Source organism: Ursus americanus, chromosome 35 (genome assembly GCF_024610735.1).
Source record: "Ursus americanus isolate L20-20 chromosome 35, mUrsAme1.1.p, whole genome shotgun sequence".
Taxonomy (NCBI): Eukaryota; Metazoa; Chordata; class Mammalia; order Carnivora; family Ursidae; genus Ursus; species Ursus americanus.
The window spans coordinates 911692-930225 of NC_142161.1; the positions used below are offsets into that span (position 1 = coordinate 911692).

Here is an 18534-nt window from a genome sequence, read left to right on the forward strand (position 1 = left end):
CATCTGACACTCCATCTGGGGTCTGTGTCCTGGGTGAGACCAGAGCAGGCATGCCCGGGCAGGAGCAGGGGGCCCCAGGCCCACTCAGCTCTCTGGGATGGGGCTGGTGGGGGCCCTTTCATTCATCGAGCATAAAGGATGGATGCCCTTCTAGGTGCAGACCTGCAGACGCTTCCCTGGGCGCTGACTGTGATCCCACGCACACAGCAGACAGCACCCGGGAGCACCCCAGGGCTCCATTCTAGTCGGCAGTCAGACAGTGACACTAGATATGATGAGAGGGAGGGTTCACAGGGCATTTCATGCGATCCCCCCACCCCCCACCCCTCCGGCCTCCTCTAGCTACGGATGCGTCCTCTCTTCCTGGGACGAGATCGGCGGAGACCAGGAGCAGCGGGGCACGTGAGTGAGCTTTGGCTAATGCACAGGGCCCTTCCTTCTTCGAGAGGGCAGCGAGGGGACTGTGATCTGGGGGCTGCTGGACCCTCATCCCACACATCTGCCATTCCTGTGAGAGGGTCCAGGTCTGAGGGCTGCTTCTGCAGAAGAGGAAAGGGGGCCTGGAGAGCCCTGGGTGGGGTGTGGGCACTGTGGGAGAGCAGAGCGGGCTGGAGGGCAGCCTCAGCCCCTAACAGAGTCATTCCCCATCCCCGCCGCCTCTCAGCCCTGTCTCTACCCTAATCCTGGGACCCAGAACAAAGGGCATGGCTTCCACACATCTGGTGGAACGTCGACACTGGGTGCTCAGCAGGTACTCAGGAGACCCAGGGTGGCCTCGGGGACTGGACGTCCCCCAGCCAGTGGGAGATTAGTGTCCACGCAAGGACACCCTCTCCTGGCACCTACTGAACGAGGCAGCACGTAGGCACGGGAGGGGAAGTGGGCGGTATCGGGAGGGTCCTGGGAAGGCCAGGGATGGGACAGAGTCCCTTAGTTCCCTCCTTGGTTGGATAGTCACAGCAATGACCACGCCAGACACGCCACCCCTCCCTGCCCACATGCAGTGCAAGTCACGCGGCAAGTGGGCAGGGAGACTGAGCAGGGTGTCCAGCTTCCGCTTGGAGGACACAAATGGTCACACCAGGGGTCAAGGACTCCCACTCACAGAGGCTTTGGGCCAGCCCCTCCTCAGTGACCAGGCCTGCCTCAGGCAGCTCTGCCACATCACAGGTGGACACGGAGTAGGAATGGGCTCTTGACAGCCAGGAGCCGGGGACCCAGGCGCCCAGGCTCCCACAGGGGCTCCCTGGGGCATCCGCGTGGGAGGTGCCCTGTCCTCTGACTCCTCTGCCCAACCTGTCTGTCCCCAGGGTCATCTCCTCCGTCCTGGGCACCTGGCTGGACCAGTACCCTGAAGATTTCTTCCAGCCCCCAGAATTTCCCTGCCTAAAGACACTACTGGCATACGTAGGGCTCCTCGTGCCAGGCTCAGACCTGGAGCAACGTGCCTGGCTCCTCCTCTCTCGGCTGCGACACCTCGAGCCCGCTGAGCCGGAGGCTGGGGGTGAGGAGGACTGGGGGTGACTGATGGAGGCCTGTGGAGGGGAGAGAGTGGGCCACACAGAGCAAGCCTCCACAGACTGCAGTGTGGCTGGGAGCAAGGAGTGGTCTCAGATCACTGTCCCCATGGGCTACAGTTTGGGGAGACCACCCAGGGATGGGTTCTTAGACAATACTGACCGGTGGGCAAAGTTGCCTTCATTTGGAAGGGACATGGAAAGACAATCATGATGACCATACTTTCTCTTCTTGGAGCGACAGCAGGAGCCCCAGAGCGAGATCCGCGACCGCGCCGAAAGCTAGTCCCACCTCCCACTGTGGTGCCTGATGCAGCTTCAGAGCCTGAGCTGGAAAATCCCATCACTGCTGCTGGAGCTCAGCAACTCAAAAGAGCAGGGACGTCATCTGTCGTGTCGGGCCCAGTGCAGCTGGTGGTCAGAGCTCTGATCCACCATGAGGACGTCCAAGAGTCACCTGCGCCCTTGGAAAGCCAGGAGGCTCAGCAGGCCCCAGCACCAGCCACGGAGGTCCCTGAAGAGCCCGAGATGACACCTCCCACGTCAGAGCCACGGCAGGATATACTCACAGCTCTGACTCTCTGTCGGGAGCTACAAGAGTCACCTGCACCTTTGGAAAGCCTGGAGCCCGAGCAGGCTCCAGCACTACCTATGGAGGTCCCTGAGGGGACCCTGATGCCACCTGCCCTGTCGGAGACGGCGCAGGACATACTCACTGCTCTGACTCCCTCTCAGGAGCTCCAGGAGCCACGCCCGGCCTTGGCAGCGCCGGAGCCCGAGCAGCCTGCAGCACCACCTTCGGAGGTCCCTGAAGAGCCCCTTAGGCCGCGTCCCATGTCACAGCCCACAGAGGATACACTCACAGCTCTGACTCCCTATCAGGAGCTTGAAGACTCACCTGCACCTTTCGCAGCCCCAGCGCCCATGCACGCTGCAGCACTAGCTCTGGAGGTCCCTGAAGGGTCCCTTATGCCACTTGCCATGTCAGAGGAAGCGGAGGATACACTCACAGCTCTGACGAACGGTCAGGAGCTGCAAGAGCCACCGGCATCTATGGCAGCCCCAGAGCCCGAGCAGGCTCCTGCTCCAGCTATGGAGGTCCCTGAAGGGCCCCTGATGCCACCTGCCCTGTCGGAGCCGGCGCAGGACATACTCACAGCTCTGACTCCCTGTCGGAAGCTCCAAGAGCCACCTGCGCCCTTGGCAGCCCCGGAGCCCGAGCAGGCTGCAGTCCTAGCTATGGAGGTCCCTCAAGAGCCCCTCAGGCCACGTGACATGTCAGACCCAGCGGAGGATATACTCACAGCTCTGACTCTCTGTCAGGTGCTAGAAAGGTCACCTGCACCTTTGACAGTGCGGGAATCTGAGCAGGCTCCGGCACCAGCCATGGAGGTCCCTGAAGAGCCCGTGATGACACCTGCCATTTCAGAGCCACGGCAGGATATACTCACAGCTCGGACTCTCTGTCGGGAGCTACAAGAGTCACCTGCACCTTTGGAAAGCCTGGAGCCCGAGCAGGCTCCAGCACTACCTATGGAGGTCCCTGAGGGGACCCTGATGCCACCTGCCCTGTCGGAGACGGCGCAAGACATACTCACTGCTCTGACTCCCTCTCAGGAGCTCCAGGAGCCACGTCCGGCCTTGGCAGCGCCGGAGCCCGAGCAGCCTACAGCACCACCTTCGGAGGTCCCTGAAGAGCCCCTTAGGCCACGTCCCATGTCACAGCCAACAGAGGATATACTCACAGCTCTGACTCCCTGTCAGGTGCTACAAAGGTCACCTGCACCTTTGACAGTGCGGGAATCTGAGCAGGCTCCGGCACCAGCCATGGAGGTCCCTGAAGAGCCCGTGATGACACCTGCCATTTCAGAGCCACGGCAGGATATACTCACAGCTCGGACTCTCTGTCGGGAGCTGCAAGAGTCACCTGCACCTTTGGAAAGCCTGGAGCCCGAGCAGGCTCCAGCACTACCTATGGAGGTCCCTGAGGGGACCCTGATGCCACCTGCCCTGTCGGAGACGGCGCAGGACATACTCACTGCTCTGACTCCCTCTCAGGAGCTCCAGGAGCCACGTCCGGCCTTGGCAGCGCCGGAGCCCGAGCAGCCTGCAGCACCACCTTCGGAGGTCCCTGAAGAGCCCCTTAGGCCACGTCCCATGTCACAGCCAACAGAGGATATACTCACAGCTCTGACTCCCTGTGAAGAGCTTGAAGACCGACCTGCACTTTTTGCAGCCACGGCGCCCACACACGCTGCAGCACCACCTTCGGAGGTCCCTGAAGAGCCCCTTAGGCCACGTCCCATATCAGAGCCAACAGAGGATATACTCAGGGCTCTGACCCTCTCTCAGGTGCAAGAAGAGTCACCTGCACCTTTGACAGTGCGGGAGCCTGAGCAGGCTCCGGCACCAGCCATGGAGGTCGCTGAAGAGCGCGTGATGACAGCTCCCATTTCAGGGCCACGGCAGGATATACTCAAAGCTCTGACACCATGTCAGGATCTTGAAGACCCACCTGCACCTTTCGCAGCCCGAGCGCCCGCGCATGCTGCAACACTAACTATGGAGGTCCCTGAAGGGCCCCTGATGCCACCTGCCCTGTCGGAGCCGGCGCAGGACATGCTCACTGCTCTGACTCCCTGTCAGGAGCTCCAAGAGCCACCTCCGCCCTTGGCAGCACCGGAGCCCGAGCAGCCTGCAGCACCAGCTTCGGAGGTCCCTGAAGAGCCCCTTGGGCCACGTCTCATGTCACAGCCCACAGATGATATACTCCCAGCTCTGACTCCCTGTCAGGAGCTTGAAGACCGACCGGCACTTTTCGCAGCCCCGGCGCCCACGCACGCTGCAGCACCAACTGTGGAGGTCCCTGAAGGGCCCCCGATGCCACTTGCCATGTCAGAGGAAGCGGAGGATACACTCACAGCTCTGACGAACGGTCAGGAGCTGCAAGAGCCACTGGCATCTATGGCAGCCCCAGAGCCCGAGCAGGCTCCAGCTCCAGCTATGGAGGTCCCTGAAAGGCCCCTGATGCCACCTGCCCTGTCGAAGACGGCGCAGGAGATGCAAACAGCTCTGACTCCCTGTCAGAAGCTCCAAGAGCCACCTGCGCCCTTGGCAGCCCCGGAGCCCGAGCTGGCTCCAGTCCTAGCTATGCAGGTCCCTGAAGAGCCCCTTTGGCCACGTGACATGTCAGAGCCAGCGGAGGCTATACTCACAACTCGGACTCTCTGTCGGGAGCTACAAGAGTCACCTGCACCTTTTGCAGCCCCGGCGCCCGCGCACGCTGCAGCACCAACTATGGAGGTCCCTGAAGGGCCCCTGATGCCACCTGCCCTGTCGGAGCCGGCGCAGGACATACTCACTGCTCTGACTCCCTGTCAGGAGCTCCAAGAGCCACCTCCGCCCTTGGCAGCACCAGAACCCGAGCAGCCTGCAGCACCAGCTACGGAGGTCCCTGAGGAGCCCCTTAGGCCACGTCCCATATCAGAGCCAAAAGAGGATATACTCAGGGCGCTGACCCTCTCTCAGGTGCAAGAAGAGTCACCTGCACCTTTGACAGCGCGGGAGCCTGAGCAGGCTCCGGCACCAGCCATGGAGGTCCCTGAAGAGCGCGTGATGACAGCTCCCATTTCAGAGCCACGGCAGGATATACTCAGCGCTCTGACTCCCTGTCAGGAGCTTGAAGACCCACCTGCACCTTTGGCAGCCCCGGTGCCCGCGCACGCTGCGGCACTAACTATGGAGGTCCCTGAAGGGCCCCTGATGTCACTTGCCTTGTCAGAGCCAGCGGAGGATATACACAGAGCTCTGACTCCCTGTCAGCAGCTACAAGAGCCACCTGCACCTTTGGCAGCCCCAGAGTCCAAGCAGGCTACAGCACCAGTTATCGGGCTTGCCGAAGGGCGCCGCCTACCACCTCTCTCAGTGGAGCATCCGGCCTCGGCCCCGGCCCCGGAGCAGCCGTTCCTGCTCGCTGAATCCCCAAAGGATGGCTTCCCCTCCCCTGTCATTCCAGTGTTTCTAATTTTTGCGTTGTTCATGCACCTATTTCATAGCTTAATACGTTCTGGTCTATAAATAAAGGATAAATTGAGTTTTCATGGAATTTTACTCTGATCCTTTTAAATCGTACCTCCAGGTGTCATTAGGTACACAGTGTCTCACAACCTGTCCTTCTACAATATTTCCCTCCCAGACACTCCCGTGCCACTCGTCAGATACTGCTCATTCCCTCAGCCCAGTCCCTGTAGCCACGGCTCCCCTCTCGTCTCCGCCTCTGTGAGTTACTTCTTCTGGGTTTTCATGTGTGTGGGATCAGGCAGTGTGGCCTTTTTGTATCTAGCTACGTAACCTATGAGTGATTCATTTTTTTTTCAGGTTTTTTTCTCTTAAAAAACAAACAAACACAGAAACACAAAAACAGAAACAAAAAAAACCCCATTTTACTACAAAGGAATATTGCTGATACAATACTGCGCATGTGAAGCCCCAAAATGAAATGTTTTCATGATCTGGGATAGGCTTCCCTTTTGTAAGTGTGACCCAGGAGCCAGAAATCTCTGGGTCCAGGAGACACCTTCAAAATCTTTCATTTTCCTGGATAGGCCAGGTTTCAATGATTCTAATGTGCATGTTATAAAAATATTAAGACTGCATATTAAATCTTCCTCTTTATTACAAACATATCAGGTCATTTAAAAGTTCTCTAAGGTTTCAGCCAGATTACGTTTTGGTAGCAAAAGAGTGATGTAAATATGAAGAAAGGAAGACACATTCCTTCTACCTTCTACCATGATAGCCCATAACACATGGCGTCCCTCTTCCAGTCCTTTCCCTCGGAGTGTATGGGTGAGTGAGAGCGGGGGAGGGGGTTTGCCTGTGTGGGGGACAGGGTGGGGCAGGGAGGGTTCCACAGCTGGGCTCTTGTTCGGCCTGAGGTCCCCACAGTGGACAGGCACTGCTACTCCTCTCCTGTCCCCTTCTGCATTTTCAGGAGCTACACATCATTTACTCAGCAGCACCACCTGCCCAACAACTGAGACCTCTCCAATTCTTTGAGTCTCCTCCTTAAAGTGAAGAGCACAATGTGCCGTAAATCTCTTGTGCTTTAGGGCTGTTTCCTAAAAGCACAATTTCTGGAACACACGCTAGTCCCACTGTTGGGAGTATTGGCTGCAGGGTCCTCTAGCTATACTCTCTTTCTTTCCGTGGAGCCTTGCTCGGGAAAGGAGGGTCCCCGGAGACTAGAGATGAACCCTGAAATCACGAGGAAGACAAGCCAGCAGTGAGGCCATCAGGCTACCTGGGCGGGACCCATGGAGCACGGAAGAGCCTGTCCATACCGCCCTCATGGATCCTCCCTCCACAAGCAGCCCTGCCCCCCCACCCCCCCCACCCCCGTCCTGGAACACCCCTCATCCAGACCCCGTCCCGGGACACACCCCAGCCACTCCAGCCCCTCTTGCTCTAGAACTCAGCTTCTAAGTAGAGCAACCGGGTCCTGCTTCCAGGCCAGCAGAGGGGCGTCGGCCGGGCCACACTTGTCTGCTTGCTCCGGGTCCATCCTTTTTGGGCCCTCTCCTCGCAGGAAGGAACCAGCCTCTCAGGGCCGCTCAGCTCAGGGAGTCACAGACATGACCTGAATGTGTTCATCCATATGTCCACTAGGTGGCAACAGCGAGAACTGCTTGAACCTCTGTGAACAGGAGGGACCTTTACTGAGGAGGCAAGAGAAGGCTAGCTGAGGACAAAGCCGGAACTGACACCCCACCCCCACCCCCCACCATGGGGTGGACGTGACATTCCTCAGGCACTCCCGGCTGCCCTAAAGGGCAAAGAAATAGTTCACCTATAGACACCACAATCCTGCAAGACTTAAGTCTCCCTCAGTTTCCCAATGTCTTAGCACTTTCCAAGAACCAAGCCTTTCTATCAGTTACTTAGCTTCCTGAAGGGAAAGTCGATACAATGAAATGTCCTTCTAATCTGCAGCCTCCAGGAAGTTCCCAACCGTCTTAATGTTCATGCCTTGCTAGAGGGCAAAACCACCTTCCCTAGACAATGGCAAGGCCTCTGTACCTTGGGAGTCTTCTTTAACATATGCAAGTATTATCTCAACCTCCCTTTTTCCTTCCCTTCCCCGAACCCCATAGTCTTATCATCAGCCACCCCTCACAAGCCAGAGCAGCAGCTCTTTCTGCCACGGGTCCTGTCATAAACCACCAGTTTTGCACCAAAGACGTCTCAAGAATTCTCTCCTGGTCGTCGGCTCCGGGTTCCACCCCACCGAACCTCACCTATATTCCACGACCTCCTCATTTCCAAAGCACACTGGGTGCTCATGGAAGCTGCAGGATGGACAGAGCCTCAACCGGCGGCTTTGGCACTGGGCATAGCCCCTCCACACCCCTCAGGCTCCTCCAGCAGCGACCCCCTGCCCCTGCCAGCCCCGATTCCCGATAACCCTCCGGTTCAGTTGTTGTGAGAGCAGTGCCTACGCTTCCTGCTCGAGACCCAAGTGAGGAGAAGGGAGAGATCCCTCTCCTCGCACCAAGTCACTTGACGGGGAGTCCACTTGATCAGAAGCTCTCCGTCTGGGAGCCCTGCAAAGGACAGGAATGCTGTGACCCTCCGCCTTCCCTCAGGAGCTTTGGTGTGGGGAGCACCGCAGACGTCTACACAACTTGGCGCACAACAGCATCACACCTCCGCGCCTACAGATGCGGGCGGCCGTTTTTATTCTCACCCTCTCAAGAGGCGGGGAAAGCCCTCTGGGAACGCAAGGCACACAGAGCAACCCGCTGACCCTGAGCCCCACCGGGCCCCCTGGCAAGGGGCAGTGCATCCCCGTCCAGGCAAAAACACCTGCGAAACAGGGCACTAGGCCCCTGCCCCCCGAATACGAGGTGAAACAACAAGTGAACAGCAAGTTTACAGACCAAAGAGGACGGCCAAACTCCAGCGCTAGGGGAAAACAGCACCTAGAGCTCGAGGCTTTTTCTCATCATTCATTTCTCTCTCCATTCAACATTTTCCATTTCGTTTTTTTTTTTTTTTTGTCTTTTTTCCCTTTCCAACTACTTTTTCTTTTTCTTTTAGCGACTCTTCATTTTTCAATCTTTTCTTAACTTTCATTTTTTACATTGACATTTTATACACATATTCTTCATTTTTGGATTTCTGTCGCTATATTCAATTTGATTTCTGTGTATATAGGAGTTTGGCTTTCTTTACCGTTTTGGGATTTAGTGACTTCCAACACACAGACCAACAGACATTCGGGACGAAGTGGCTCACCCTGTTTTGTCCACCCTGTGAGATCCTAATCTCTCTCTCCCCCATCCATTCTTCTCCGGGGAAAGTGACTAGAGGGAGGGATTCACGGCAAAAGAAAGAGCCAGAGGTAACCCTCTCTGCCACTGATCTAATGCATACGGTTTTAAGTAAGATGTCAGAGCTGGAACTCAGGATGACAATTACAGAGTTGCTAGCTGGGCTTGAAAAAAAGTCTAAATGTCACGAGAGACTCTCATAGTGCAGAAATGAAATCGAATCAGGCCCAAATTCCAAAGGCTCTAACTGAGATGCAGTCTACATTGCATGTGGACGCTCTAACGGCCAGGGTCAATGAGGCAGAAGACAGAGTCAGTGACACCAAAGACAAGCTGACGGAAAGGAAGGAAGCCGAGGAAAAGAGAGAAAGCCAACGAATGGACCATGGGTGGAGGAATCGAAAAATCAGTGATGCCACAAAAGGAAACAATATTGGAATTACTTCTGGCCCCGAGGGAGAAGACACAGAGGGACAGAAGATCTGTCTGTGTAGATCGTAGCTGAGAACTTCCCCAATCTGGGAGGGAAACGGGCATTCAAGTCCAAGAGGTAGAGAGGACTCTTCCCCAAATCCACAGGAATAGAGGAACACCCTAACATATACAGTGACGTTTGCAATTTCAGACACAAAGAGAAAATCCTGAAAGCAGCTTGAGACAAGAGGGTCTTCTAGCCACATACCTATCCACAGAGAGCTGGCACACCAGAAAGGGCTGGCGTGATCGAGTCAGGGTACTAAATGAGAAAAACATGCAGCCAAGAATACTTTACCCAGCAAGCAGGCATTCCGAATAGGAGCAGAGATAAAGAGCTTCCAGGACAGAAAGGAACTCAAAGGATTTGGCCGCGAAACCACCCTGCAAGAAAAAGGAAGGGGGATCCTGTAAGTGAAGAGACACTCCAAGAGTACCACAGACCAGAAAGAAACAGAGACCATCTACAGAATTAGGGACGTGACAGGTAACGCAATGGACTCATCTCCATCTGCTTTTTAGATTTTTTCTTTATCATTGGTCTGAAGCAATTTTATTGGGATGTAGGTTGATAAGGAGGGTTTTTTTCATGATCCTTATGTTTGGGGGTTTTGTTGGCTGGATTCCTGAATTCTTGAATCTCTGGGTGGAGAGGGTTCATACAATTCAGATAATAATCAGACATTACTTCTTCAAACAGTTTTTTTCTGTACCTCAGCCAATTTCTTATCTACCAGGCCACGTGAAATTGCTACAAAGCTCACACATACTCTAGTGTTTGTGTGCAGGGCGTGGTTTGCACCCTTCCTTTTCTCTGCTTTATTCTGGACAACTGCCATGATCATACATTCACGTTCTCTCTCTCTCTCTCTCTCTCTCTCTCTCTCTCTGCTATTTAGTGTCTAACGTGAAGGAAAGGCCATCTACTACATTTTTCATCTTAGACGTGCTACTGTTCAGCTCCAGAAGTTGGGTTTTCCTTGTTTTCATATTTTCTATATCTCTGTTTCACTTCATCCTTTGTGTACATTCTTACGTATATAAAACCTCTTTCTAACGGTGGTTTGAATGTCCATGGGCAATACTTCCATCGTCTTTTTCATTTCTGGGTAGGTTTCTATTGTTTAATCTTTCTCCTCAGTACGAGGTGAACTTTTCTCCCTCTTTGCATCCTGGTAATCTTTTGTTGGAAGGCAGCTATCGTGAATGTTAATTGTTAGATATTAACTATGGCTTATATTTCTACACATACCCTTGAGGATTGTTCTGATGGGGAGGTTCCTGGAAAACTATTTTATCCTTCCAGACTAGCTTTCCAAAGGTTTGTTAGGTGGTATCACAGTAGTCTTCAATGTATTTTGCTACTGTTCTGTTGGTATTCTGAGCTGTCTTTGCAATGTCCCACGAATTACGAGGTTTTCCACTCTGCCTGCTGCCGGTAGCACAGACTTTTCCTGATTGTGTGTGAAGGCTAGTGACATTTTCCTCTCTGCTTCCCCTGCGCTATTATTTTCCCCACACCACCTACGTTCCTCACACATGTGCCCTACTGCGGAATGCTATGAAAACTCAAAAGTGATCCTAGATGGCTTTCTGAGGTCCTCTTTCTCTGTGCAGCTCTCCTCAGTATTCTGTACTGTAAACCACAGCCATATTGACTTCTCCAAACTTCCACCTTGCTGTCTCCAACTCATGGAAATGGCTGAGCTTCGCCTGTGTTCTACATTCCTGACCCGTAGACTAGAAATGAAATCTCTTTAGGCAGTAAGTTAGGGAAATGCAGAGTCCCTCATGTTTGTCTTCCCCCTTGCACTAGTCACTTCCCTGCATTGCCTGGAAATATATCGAAAGTGTTCTTTTGCCAGGGCGCCTGGGTGGCTCAGTTGCTTACGCCTCCGACTCGTGATCTGGACTCGGGTCACGAACTCAGGGTCTTGGGATCAAGACCAGCATTGGGCATCACACTCAGCACAGAGTCGGCTTGAGATTCTGTCTCCCCTCTCCCTCTATTCTCCCCACCCCCCACACTCTGTCTCTCAAACCAACACAGAAAATCTTTCAAATGAAAGAAAACCAGTTACGTAAGAGACAGCCTCTGCAACAAGGGGAAGACCCCAGCAGGGTCCGTGCCTTGCCCAGAATCACAGACTGGTAAGAAGGCAGAACCAGGCCTGAACCCAGCTGTCCGAGTGTCCTCAACGGTGGGGCCGTGGCTGAACCTAGCTACTCACTGGGAGCTCGGGAAGAGGTTGTGTTTTGGAACTGGCTGTAGACCTGGAGATGGTATGGGGGTGAGAAGAAGCATCGACATCCCAGGCAGGAGGCATCCCAGCACGTACCCGTCTGAGGAGGAGCCCAGGCCAGGGCAACCCACTGACGGCACCCCTGCCCGCAGGACACCCAGAGGAAAGGAGGGATGGCTCGTGACACACGACTGGCAGCGTCTAGGGGTAAGGGTGGGCTCAGCCCCTCTAAGCCAAGGCTCCAATGCCTTCTGCAGGGTTTGCCTTGGAAATTAGAAAGCCTAAGACCTGGGAAAGCTATTTCCCATCCACCCCTAGGTGGGACTCTCATCTTCTGGGCCTGCACAATACGAGTATTGGGGCCCACACATGTGCACAGATACACACACAACACAATAGGGACTGCGGGTGGCATCGGAGGAGCTACAGACTCAGAGAAGGTGAGAAAGGAAGAAAATGTGGTGGCAGGTATTCCCTACGTGGGACACCACTCCCCCAATTTCTTAGATGGTATCCCACCTGTGCCTGTGGACTTCCGCAAGAAGTCCGCTGGAAAAATCCCTATCGCACAGGCAAGACACAGACCATCCCTGACGGGCACAACGGCTTCTCCGGGGTCCCCAACAGGGAAGATGGAGACTTGCGTCAGAGCCCGGGGTGTTTCTAAGCTGGGGCCCTGGCTGCACCCAGACCTTCCCTAGGGCCTGTGGAGAGGGTTGTGTTGGTGTCACTGGGTACGCATGTGGCATGGCACGCAGAAAGGGGATGAGCAGTCGGCAGCCCAGAGCACTGTTTGTGTAGGTGCTAGTCCAGGTGTGCACTCGGGGAGGGGATCCCAGGAAGTGAAGTCACTTCCCTGATAACCGACCCCCACAGAACTTGGAACCCCGGTCACCAGGCACCCACATTCTAGTGCGGTCCCGTATCAGGCTCACTTGGCCGGAGACATTCGATAGCGAAAGATGTTCTCTTGCTGCGTGCCCATTTTCCGGGGCTCTGGCTTCCAGAAACCCCGGGCTGAGGGACTTTTCACCTGCTGCAGACACTGGCTCAACCCGCGCCCCCGACGCCGCAGGGCCTTTGCCAGGAGGTGCCGGAAGGTAATACCGAGCGGCCTAGGCCAGGCCAGGCCAGGCCAGGCCACCTCTCCGAGCCATCCCTGGGCAGCCCCATCCCCCCAGTTTCAGGGAAAGAGGGGTATGTGGGGGAGGTCCCGCCCTGGGCTGGAGGAGGTTGCAGGGCAGTGGATACCCTGGGGATGCCTTCATGGTCACACCGATGCCACGGTGGGCAGGGTGGAAAGAGGATTCCTGAGGTGCCTCTCACCAGGGCCAGAGTGAATCCAAGGCCCTCGAGCTGTGTCACTTTTCTCTCCATGGTGGAGCTGCGTGCATCCTGGGGTGTGGTGGGTCTGCAAGGGAGTCCCCTGGGTCTGAGGACCAGCAAAGGCAGCCAGACAGACCTCCGAGGCCTCCCGCCTGGCTGCCGGGCACTGTCTTTACAGAGCTCCACACAGGAGACAGGGCAGGAGCTGAACGATGGGATCCCCTGCCCCACCTCCCAAAAGGACAGGAAGGAGTCCCCTACTGCCAACAAAGTCCAGCGCTGGCTCAGGGTGAGTGGAGGTGCCGGAGGGACCCAGCACCCAGGGCACCGATGCGGCACAAAGGGACCCAGATCCCAGAAACCAGCCTCTGGGCTCCTCGGGGCTCCCTCCTGGACTCCTGCTCCCATGTGAACCTGGATCCCCATCTCCTCCCCAAACCTGCCCTCAGGGCCCTGCCAACGGCCTTGGCCCCATGCACAGTCCCTGTCCACATATCTGTACGAATATCAGAAAAGCGACCTTAAACCACCTCTCATCCCTTGCTCGAGATCCTGCTGAGCTGGGAGACTTTTCCCCAACGGGGCCTGGGGCTCATGGTACTATGCCTATTGCTCTGCCCTTTGGTTGTGAAGGAACCCATCCCTGGGGCCCCTCCAGGGTCCGGAGCAGGCGCCTCCTTGTGCTGCACAACATTCCAGAAGGCCCATCAGTTACCGCAGCCACTGAGCCCTTCACAGAGGCAGGACGTTCATGTGATTCCCTTCTGTTGCCAACTCACAGCGCTGCACGGAACATCCTACGTGCCCTAAAATCCCGAGCACCCCCACCCATGAAACAGTCTCTGTGGTCTCAAGCCTCACATACATCGTCAGAAATCACAGGGACGATGCCGTTAGTGCAGGGAGCGGCTGTCAATACTCAGCTAACGATCTGACCTGAGATACCGACGTCCATTCACACACCCCCCACCTCACATCCCCGTATTGTTGCCATTCTCCTTTTCCCCTAAAGAGATTGCACGAGTTATGTTTTTGAGAGACAGACAGACAGAGACAGAGACAGAGACAGAGACAGAGACAGAGACGGGGGTTGGAGACACAGAGGGAGAGACAGGATCCTCAAGCAGACCCTGCCCTAAGTGCGAAGCCTGACGACGGACTCGATCTCAGGACGCGCGCATCAGGAGCTCAGCCGAAACCAAGAGGCGGACCCTGAACCCACGGAACCAGCCAGGCACCTTGCTCCTTTTGTCTACTGTGGGCCCTCCTGTCCCACCTCTTTGCCTACGTCACCGAGAGCCTGGGGGTTTGCTCTGGGCTCCAAACCCCAACCCTCCTGGTGACCGCAGTGAAGACCGCATGTCTCCCCTGTCCCACCTCAGGCTAGAAAGGCCTCAACCGTGAAGAGCAATGGGACCTGCGTGGTGCGGCCCCAACGGGCAGAGCTGCTGAAGAAGCGAGTAGAACACCTGCTGCCCGCCTTCCTAGACGGAGACCTCAGCTACGTCTCCATGTTCCTGGCCACATACAGAGCTTACGCTACCACCCAGGAGGTGCTGGACCAGCTGGTGACAAGGTGAGCACCCTGCCCCTCCACAGCCCAGTGGGATTTGCCCACCTCCTGCCTGGGAGTCTGGGGAATGCCACCCAACTTCGCGGAGCCTCAGTGGGCTCCTCGGACTGGGGCAGAGTTATTACAGGGACTCAGTGGGGTCCTGGAGGGTAAGGACACCTGGGCGCCTGGCCCTGTGGAAAGGTCCGCTACGGGGGCTGTGGTCGTGCTCGTGGATCATCGTCCCGCTCCCCATGAAGAAGCCTCTGCCTCAGCCCTCACCGTCACCACGGTCTTGAGCTGGGCTCTTTTCCCCTTGGAAAAGGACATCTGACAGTCCATCTGGGGGTCCGTGTCCTGGGTGAGACCAGAGCAGGCATGCCCGGGCATGAGCAGGGGGCCCCAGGCCCACTCAGCTCTCTGGGATGGGGCTGGTGGGGGCCCTTTCATTCATCGAGCATAAAGGATGGATGCCCTTCTAGGTGCAGACCTGCAGACGCTTCCCTGGGCGCTGACTGTGATCCCACGCACACAGCAGACAGCACCCGGGAGCACCCCAGGGCTCCATTCTAGTCGGCAGTCAGACAGGGACACTAGATATGATGAGAGGGAGGGTTCACAGGGCATTTCATGCGATCCCCCCACCACCCCTCCGGCCTCCTCTAGCTACGGATGCGTCCTCTCTTCCTGGGACGAGATCGGCGGAGACCAGGAGCAGCGGGGCACGTGAGTGAGCTTTGGCTAATGCACAGGGCCCTTCCTTCTTCGAGAGGGCAGCGAGGGGACTGTGATCTGGGGGCTGCTGGACCCTCATCCCACACATCTGCCATTCCTGTGAGAGGGTCCAGGTCTGAGGGCTGCTTCTGCAGAAGAGGAAAGGGGGCCTGGAGAGCCCTGGGTGGGGTGTGGGCACTGTGGGAGAGCAGAGCGGGCTGGAGGGCAGCCTCAGCCCCTAACAGAGTCATTCCCCATCCCCGCCGCCTCTCAGCCCTGTCTCTACCCTAATCCTGGGACCCAGAACAAAGGGCGTGGCTTCCACACATCTGGTGGAACGTCGACACTGGGTGCTCAGCAGGTACTCAGGAGACCCAGGGAGGGCTCGGGGACTGGACGTCCCCCAGCCAGTGGGAGATTAGTGTCCACGCAAGGACACCCTCTCCTGGCACCTACTGAACGAGGCAGCACGTAGGCACGGGAGGGGAAGTGGGAGGTATCGGGAGGGTCCTGGGAAGGCCAGGGATGGGACAGAGTCCCTTAGTTCCCTCCTTGATTGGATAGTCACAGCAATGACCACGCCAGACACGCCACCCCTCCCTGCCCACATGCAGTGCAAGTCACGCGGCAAGTGGGCAGGGAGACGGAGCAGGGTGTCCAGCTTCCGCTTGGAGGACAGAAATGGTCACACCAGGGGTCAAGGACTCCCACTCACAGAGGCTTTGGGCCAGCCCCTCCTCAGTGACCAGGCCTGCCTCAGGCAGCTCTGCCACATCACAGGTGGACATGGAGTAGGAATGGGCTCTGACAGCCAGGAGCCGGGGACCCAGGGGCCCAGGTTCCGACAGGGGCTCCCTGGGGCATCCGCGTGGGAGGTGCCCTGTCCTCTGACTCCTCTGCCCACCTGTCTGTCCCCAGGGTCATCTCCTCCATCCTGGGCACCTGGCTGGACCACTACCCTGAAGATTTCTTCCAGCCCCCAGAATTTCCCTGCCTAAAGACACTACTGGCATACGTAGGGTTCCTCGTGCCAGGCTCAGACCTGGAGCAACGTGCCTGGCTCCTCCTCTCTCGGCTGCGACACCTCGAGCCCGCTGAGCCGGAGGCTGGGGGTGAGGAGGACTGGGGGTGACTGATGGAGGCCTGTGGAGGGGAGAGAGTGGGCCACACAGAGCAAGCCTCCACAGACTGCAGTGTGGCTGGGAGCAAGGAGTGGTCTCAGATCACTGTCCCCATGGGCTACAGTTTGGGGAGACCACCCAGGGACGGGTTCTTAGACAATACTGAGTGGTGGGCAAAGTTGCCTTCATTTGGAAGGGACATGGAAAGACAATCATGATGACCATACTTTCTCTTCTCGGAGCGACAGCAGCAGCCCCACAGCGAGATCCGCAACCGCGCCGAAAGCTAGTCCCAGCTCCCACTGTGGTGCCTGATGCAGCTTCAGAGCCTGAGCTGGAAAATCCCATCACTGCTGCTGGAGCTCAGCAACTCAAAAGAGCAGGGACGTCATCTGTCGTGTCGGGCCCAGTGCAGCTGGTGGTCAGAGCGCTGATCCACCGTGAGGACGTCCAAGAGTCACCTGCGCCCTTGGAAAGCCAGGAGCCTCAGCAGGCCCCAGCACCAGCCACGGAGGTCCCTGAAGAGCCCGAGATGACACCTCCCACGTCAGAGCCACGGCAGGATACACTCACAGCTCTGACTCCCTGTCAGGAGCTTGAAGACCCACCTGCACCTTTCGCAGCCCCAGCGCCCACGCACGCTGCAGCACTAGCTCTGGAGGTCCCTGAAGGGTCCCTTATGCCACTTGCCATGTCAGAGGAAGCGGAGGATACACTCACAGCTCTGACGAACGGTCAGGAGCTGCAAGAGCCACCGGCATCTATGGCAGCCCCAGAGCCCGAGCAGGCTCCTGCTCCAGCTATGGAGGTCCCTGAAGGGCCCCTGATGCCACCTGCCCTGTCGGAGCCGGCGCAGGACATACTCACAGCTCTGACTCCCTGTCGGAAGCTCCAAGAGCCACCTGCGCCCTTGGCAGCCCCGGAGCCCGAGCAGGCTGCAGTCCTAGCTATGGAGGTCCCTCAAGAGCCCCTCAGGCCACGTGACATGTCAGACCCAGCGGAGGATATACTCACAGCTCTGACTCTCTGTCAGGTGCTAGAAAGGTCACCTGCACCTTTGACAGTGCGGGAATCTGAGCAGGCTCCGGCACCAGCCATGGAGGTCCCTGAAGAGCCCGTGATGACACCTGCCATTTCAGAGCCACGGCAGGATATACACACAGCTCGGACTCTCTGTCGGGAGCTACAAGAGTCACCTGCACCTTTGGAAAGCCTGGAGCCCGAGCAGGCTCCAGCACTACCTATGGAGGTCCCTGAGGGGACCCTGATGCCACCTGCCCTGTCGGAGACGGCGCAGGACATACTCACTGCTCTGACTCCCTCTCAGGAGCTCCAGGAGCCACGTCCGGCCTTGGCAGCGCCGGAGCCCGAGCAGCCTGCAGCACCACCTTCGGAGGTCCCTGAAGAGCCCCTTAGGCCACGTCCCATGTCACAGCCAACAGAGGATATACTCACAGCTCTGACTCCCTGTGAAGAGCTTGAAGACCGACCTGCACTTTTTGCAGCCACGGCGCCCACACACGCTGCAGCACCACCTTCGGAGGTCCCTGAAGAGCCCCTTAGGCCACGTCCCATATCAGAGCCAACAGAGGATATACTCAGGGCTCTGACCCTCTCTCAGGTGCAAGAAGAGTCACCTGCACCTTTGACAGTGCGGGAGCCTGAGCAGGCTCCGGCACCAGCCATGGAGGTCGCTGAAGAGCGCGTGATGACAGCTCCCATTTCAGGGCCACGGCAGGATATACTCAAAGCTCTGACACCATGTCAGGATCTTGAAGACCCACCTGCACCTTTCGCAGCCCGAGCGCCCGCGCATGCTGCAACACTAACTATGGAGGTCCCTGAAGGGCCCCTGATGCCACCTGCCCTGTCGGAGCCGGCGCAGGACATGCTCACTGCTCTGACTCCCTGTCAGGAGCTCCAAGAGCCACCTCCGCCCTTGGCAGCACCGGAGCCCGAGCAGCCTGCAGCACCAGCTTCGGAGGTCCCTGAAGAGCCCCTTGGGCCACGTCTCATGTCACAGCCCACAGATGATATACTCCCAGCTCTGACTCCCTGTCAGGAGCTTGAAGACCGACCAGCACTTTTCGCAGCCCCGGCGCCCACGCACGCTGCAGCACCAACTGTGGAGGTCCCTGAAGGGCCCCCGATGCCACTTGCCATGTCAGAGGAAGCGGAGGATACACTCACAGCTCTGACGAACGGTCAGGAGCTGCAAGAGCCACTGGCATCTATGGCAGCCCCAGAGCCCGAGCA

General features: G+C 57.1%; 1 long non-coding RNA gene across 3 annotated transcripts in view; it reads right to left on the reverse strand.

Annotated features, from left to right (window-relative positions):
- Positions 1-18534, reverse strand: part of LOC123789944 (uncharacterized) — a 464623-nt gene that overhangs the window by 209983 nt on the left and 236106 nt on the right. The window lies entirely within an intron of this gene.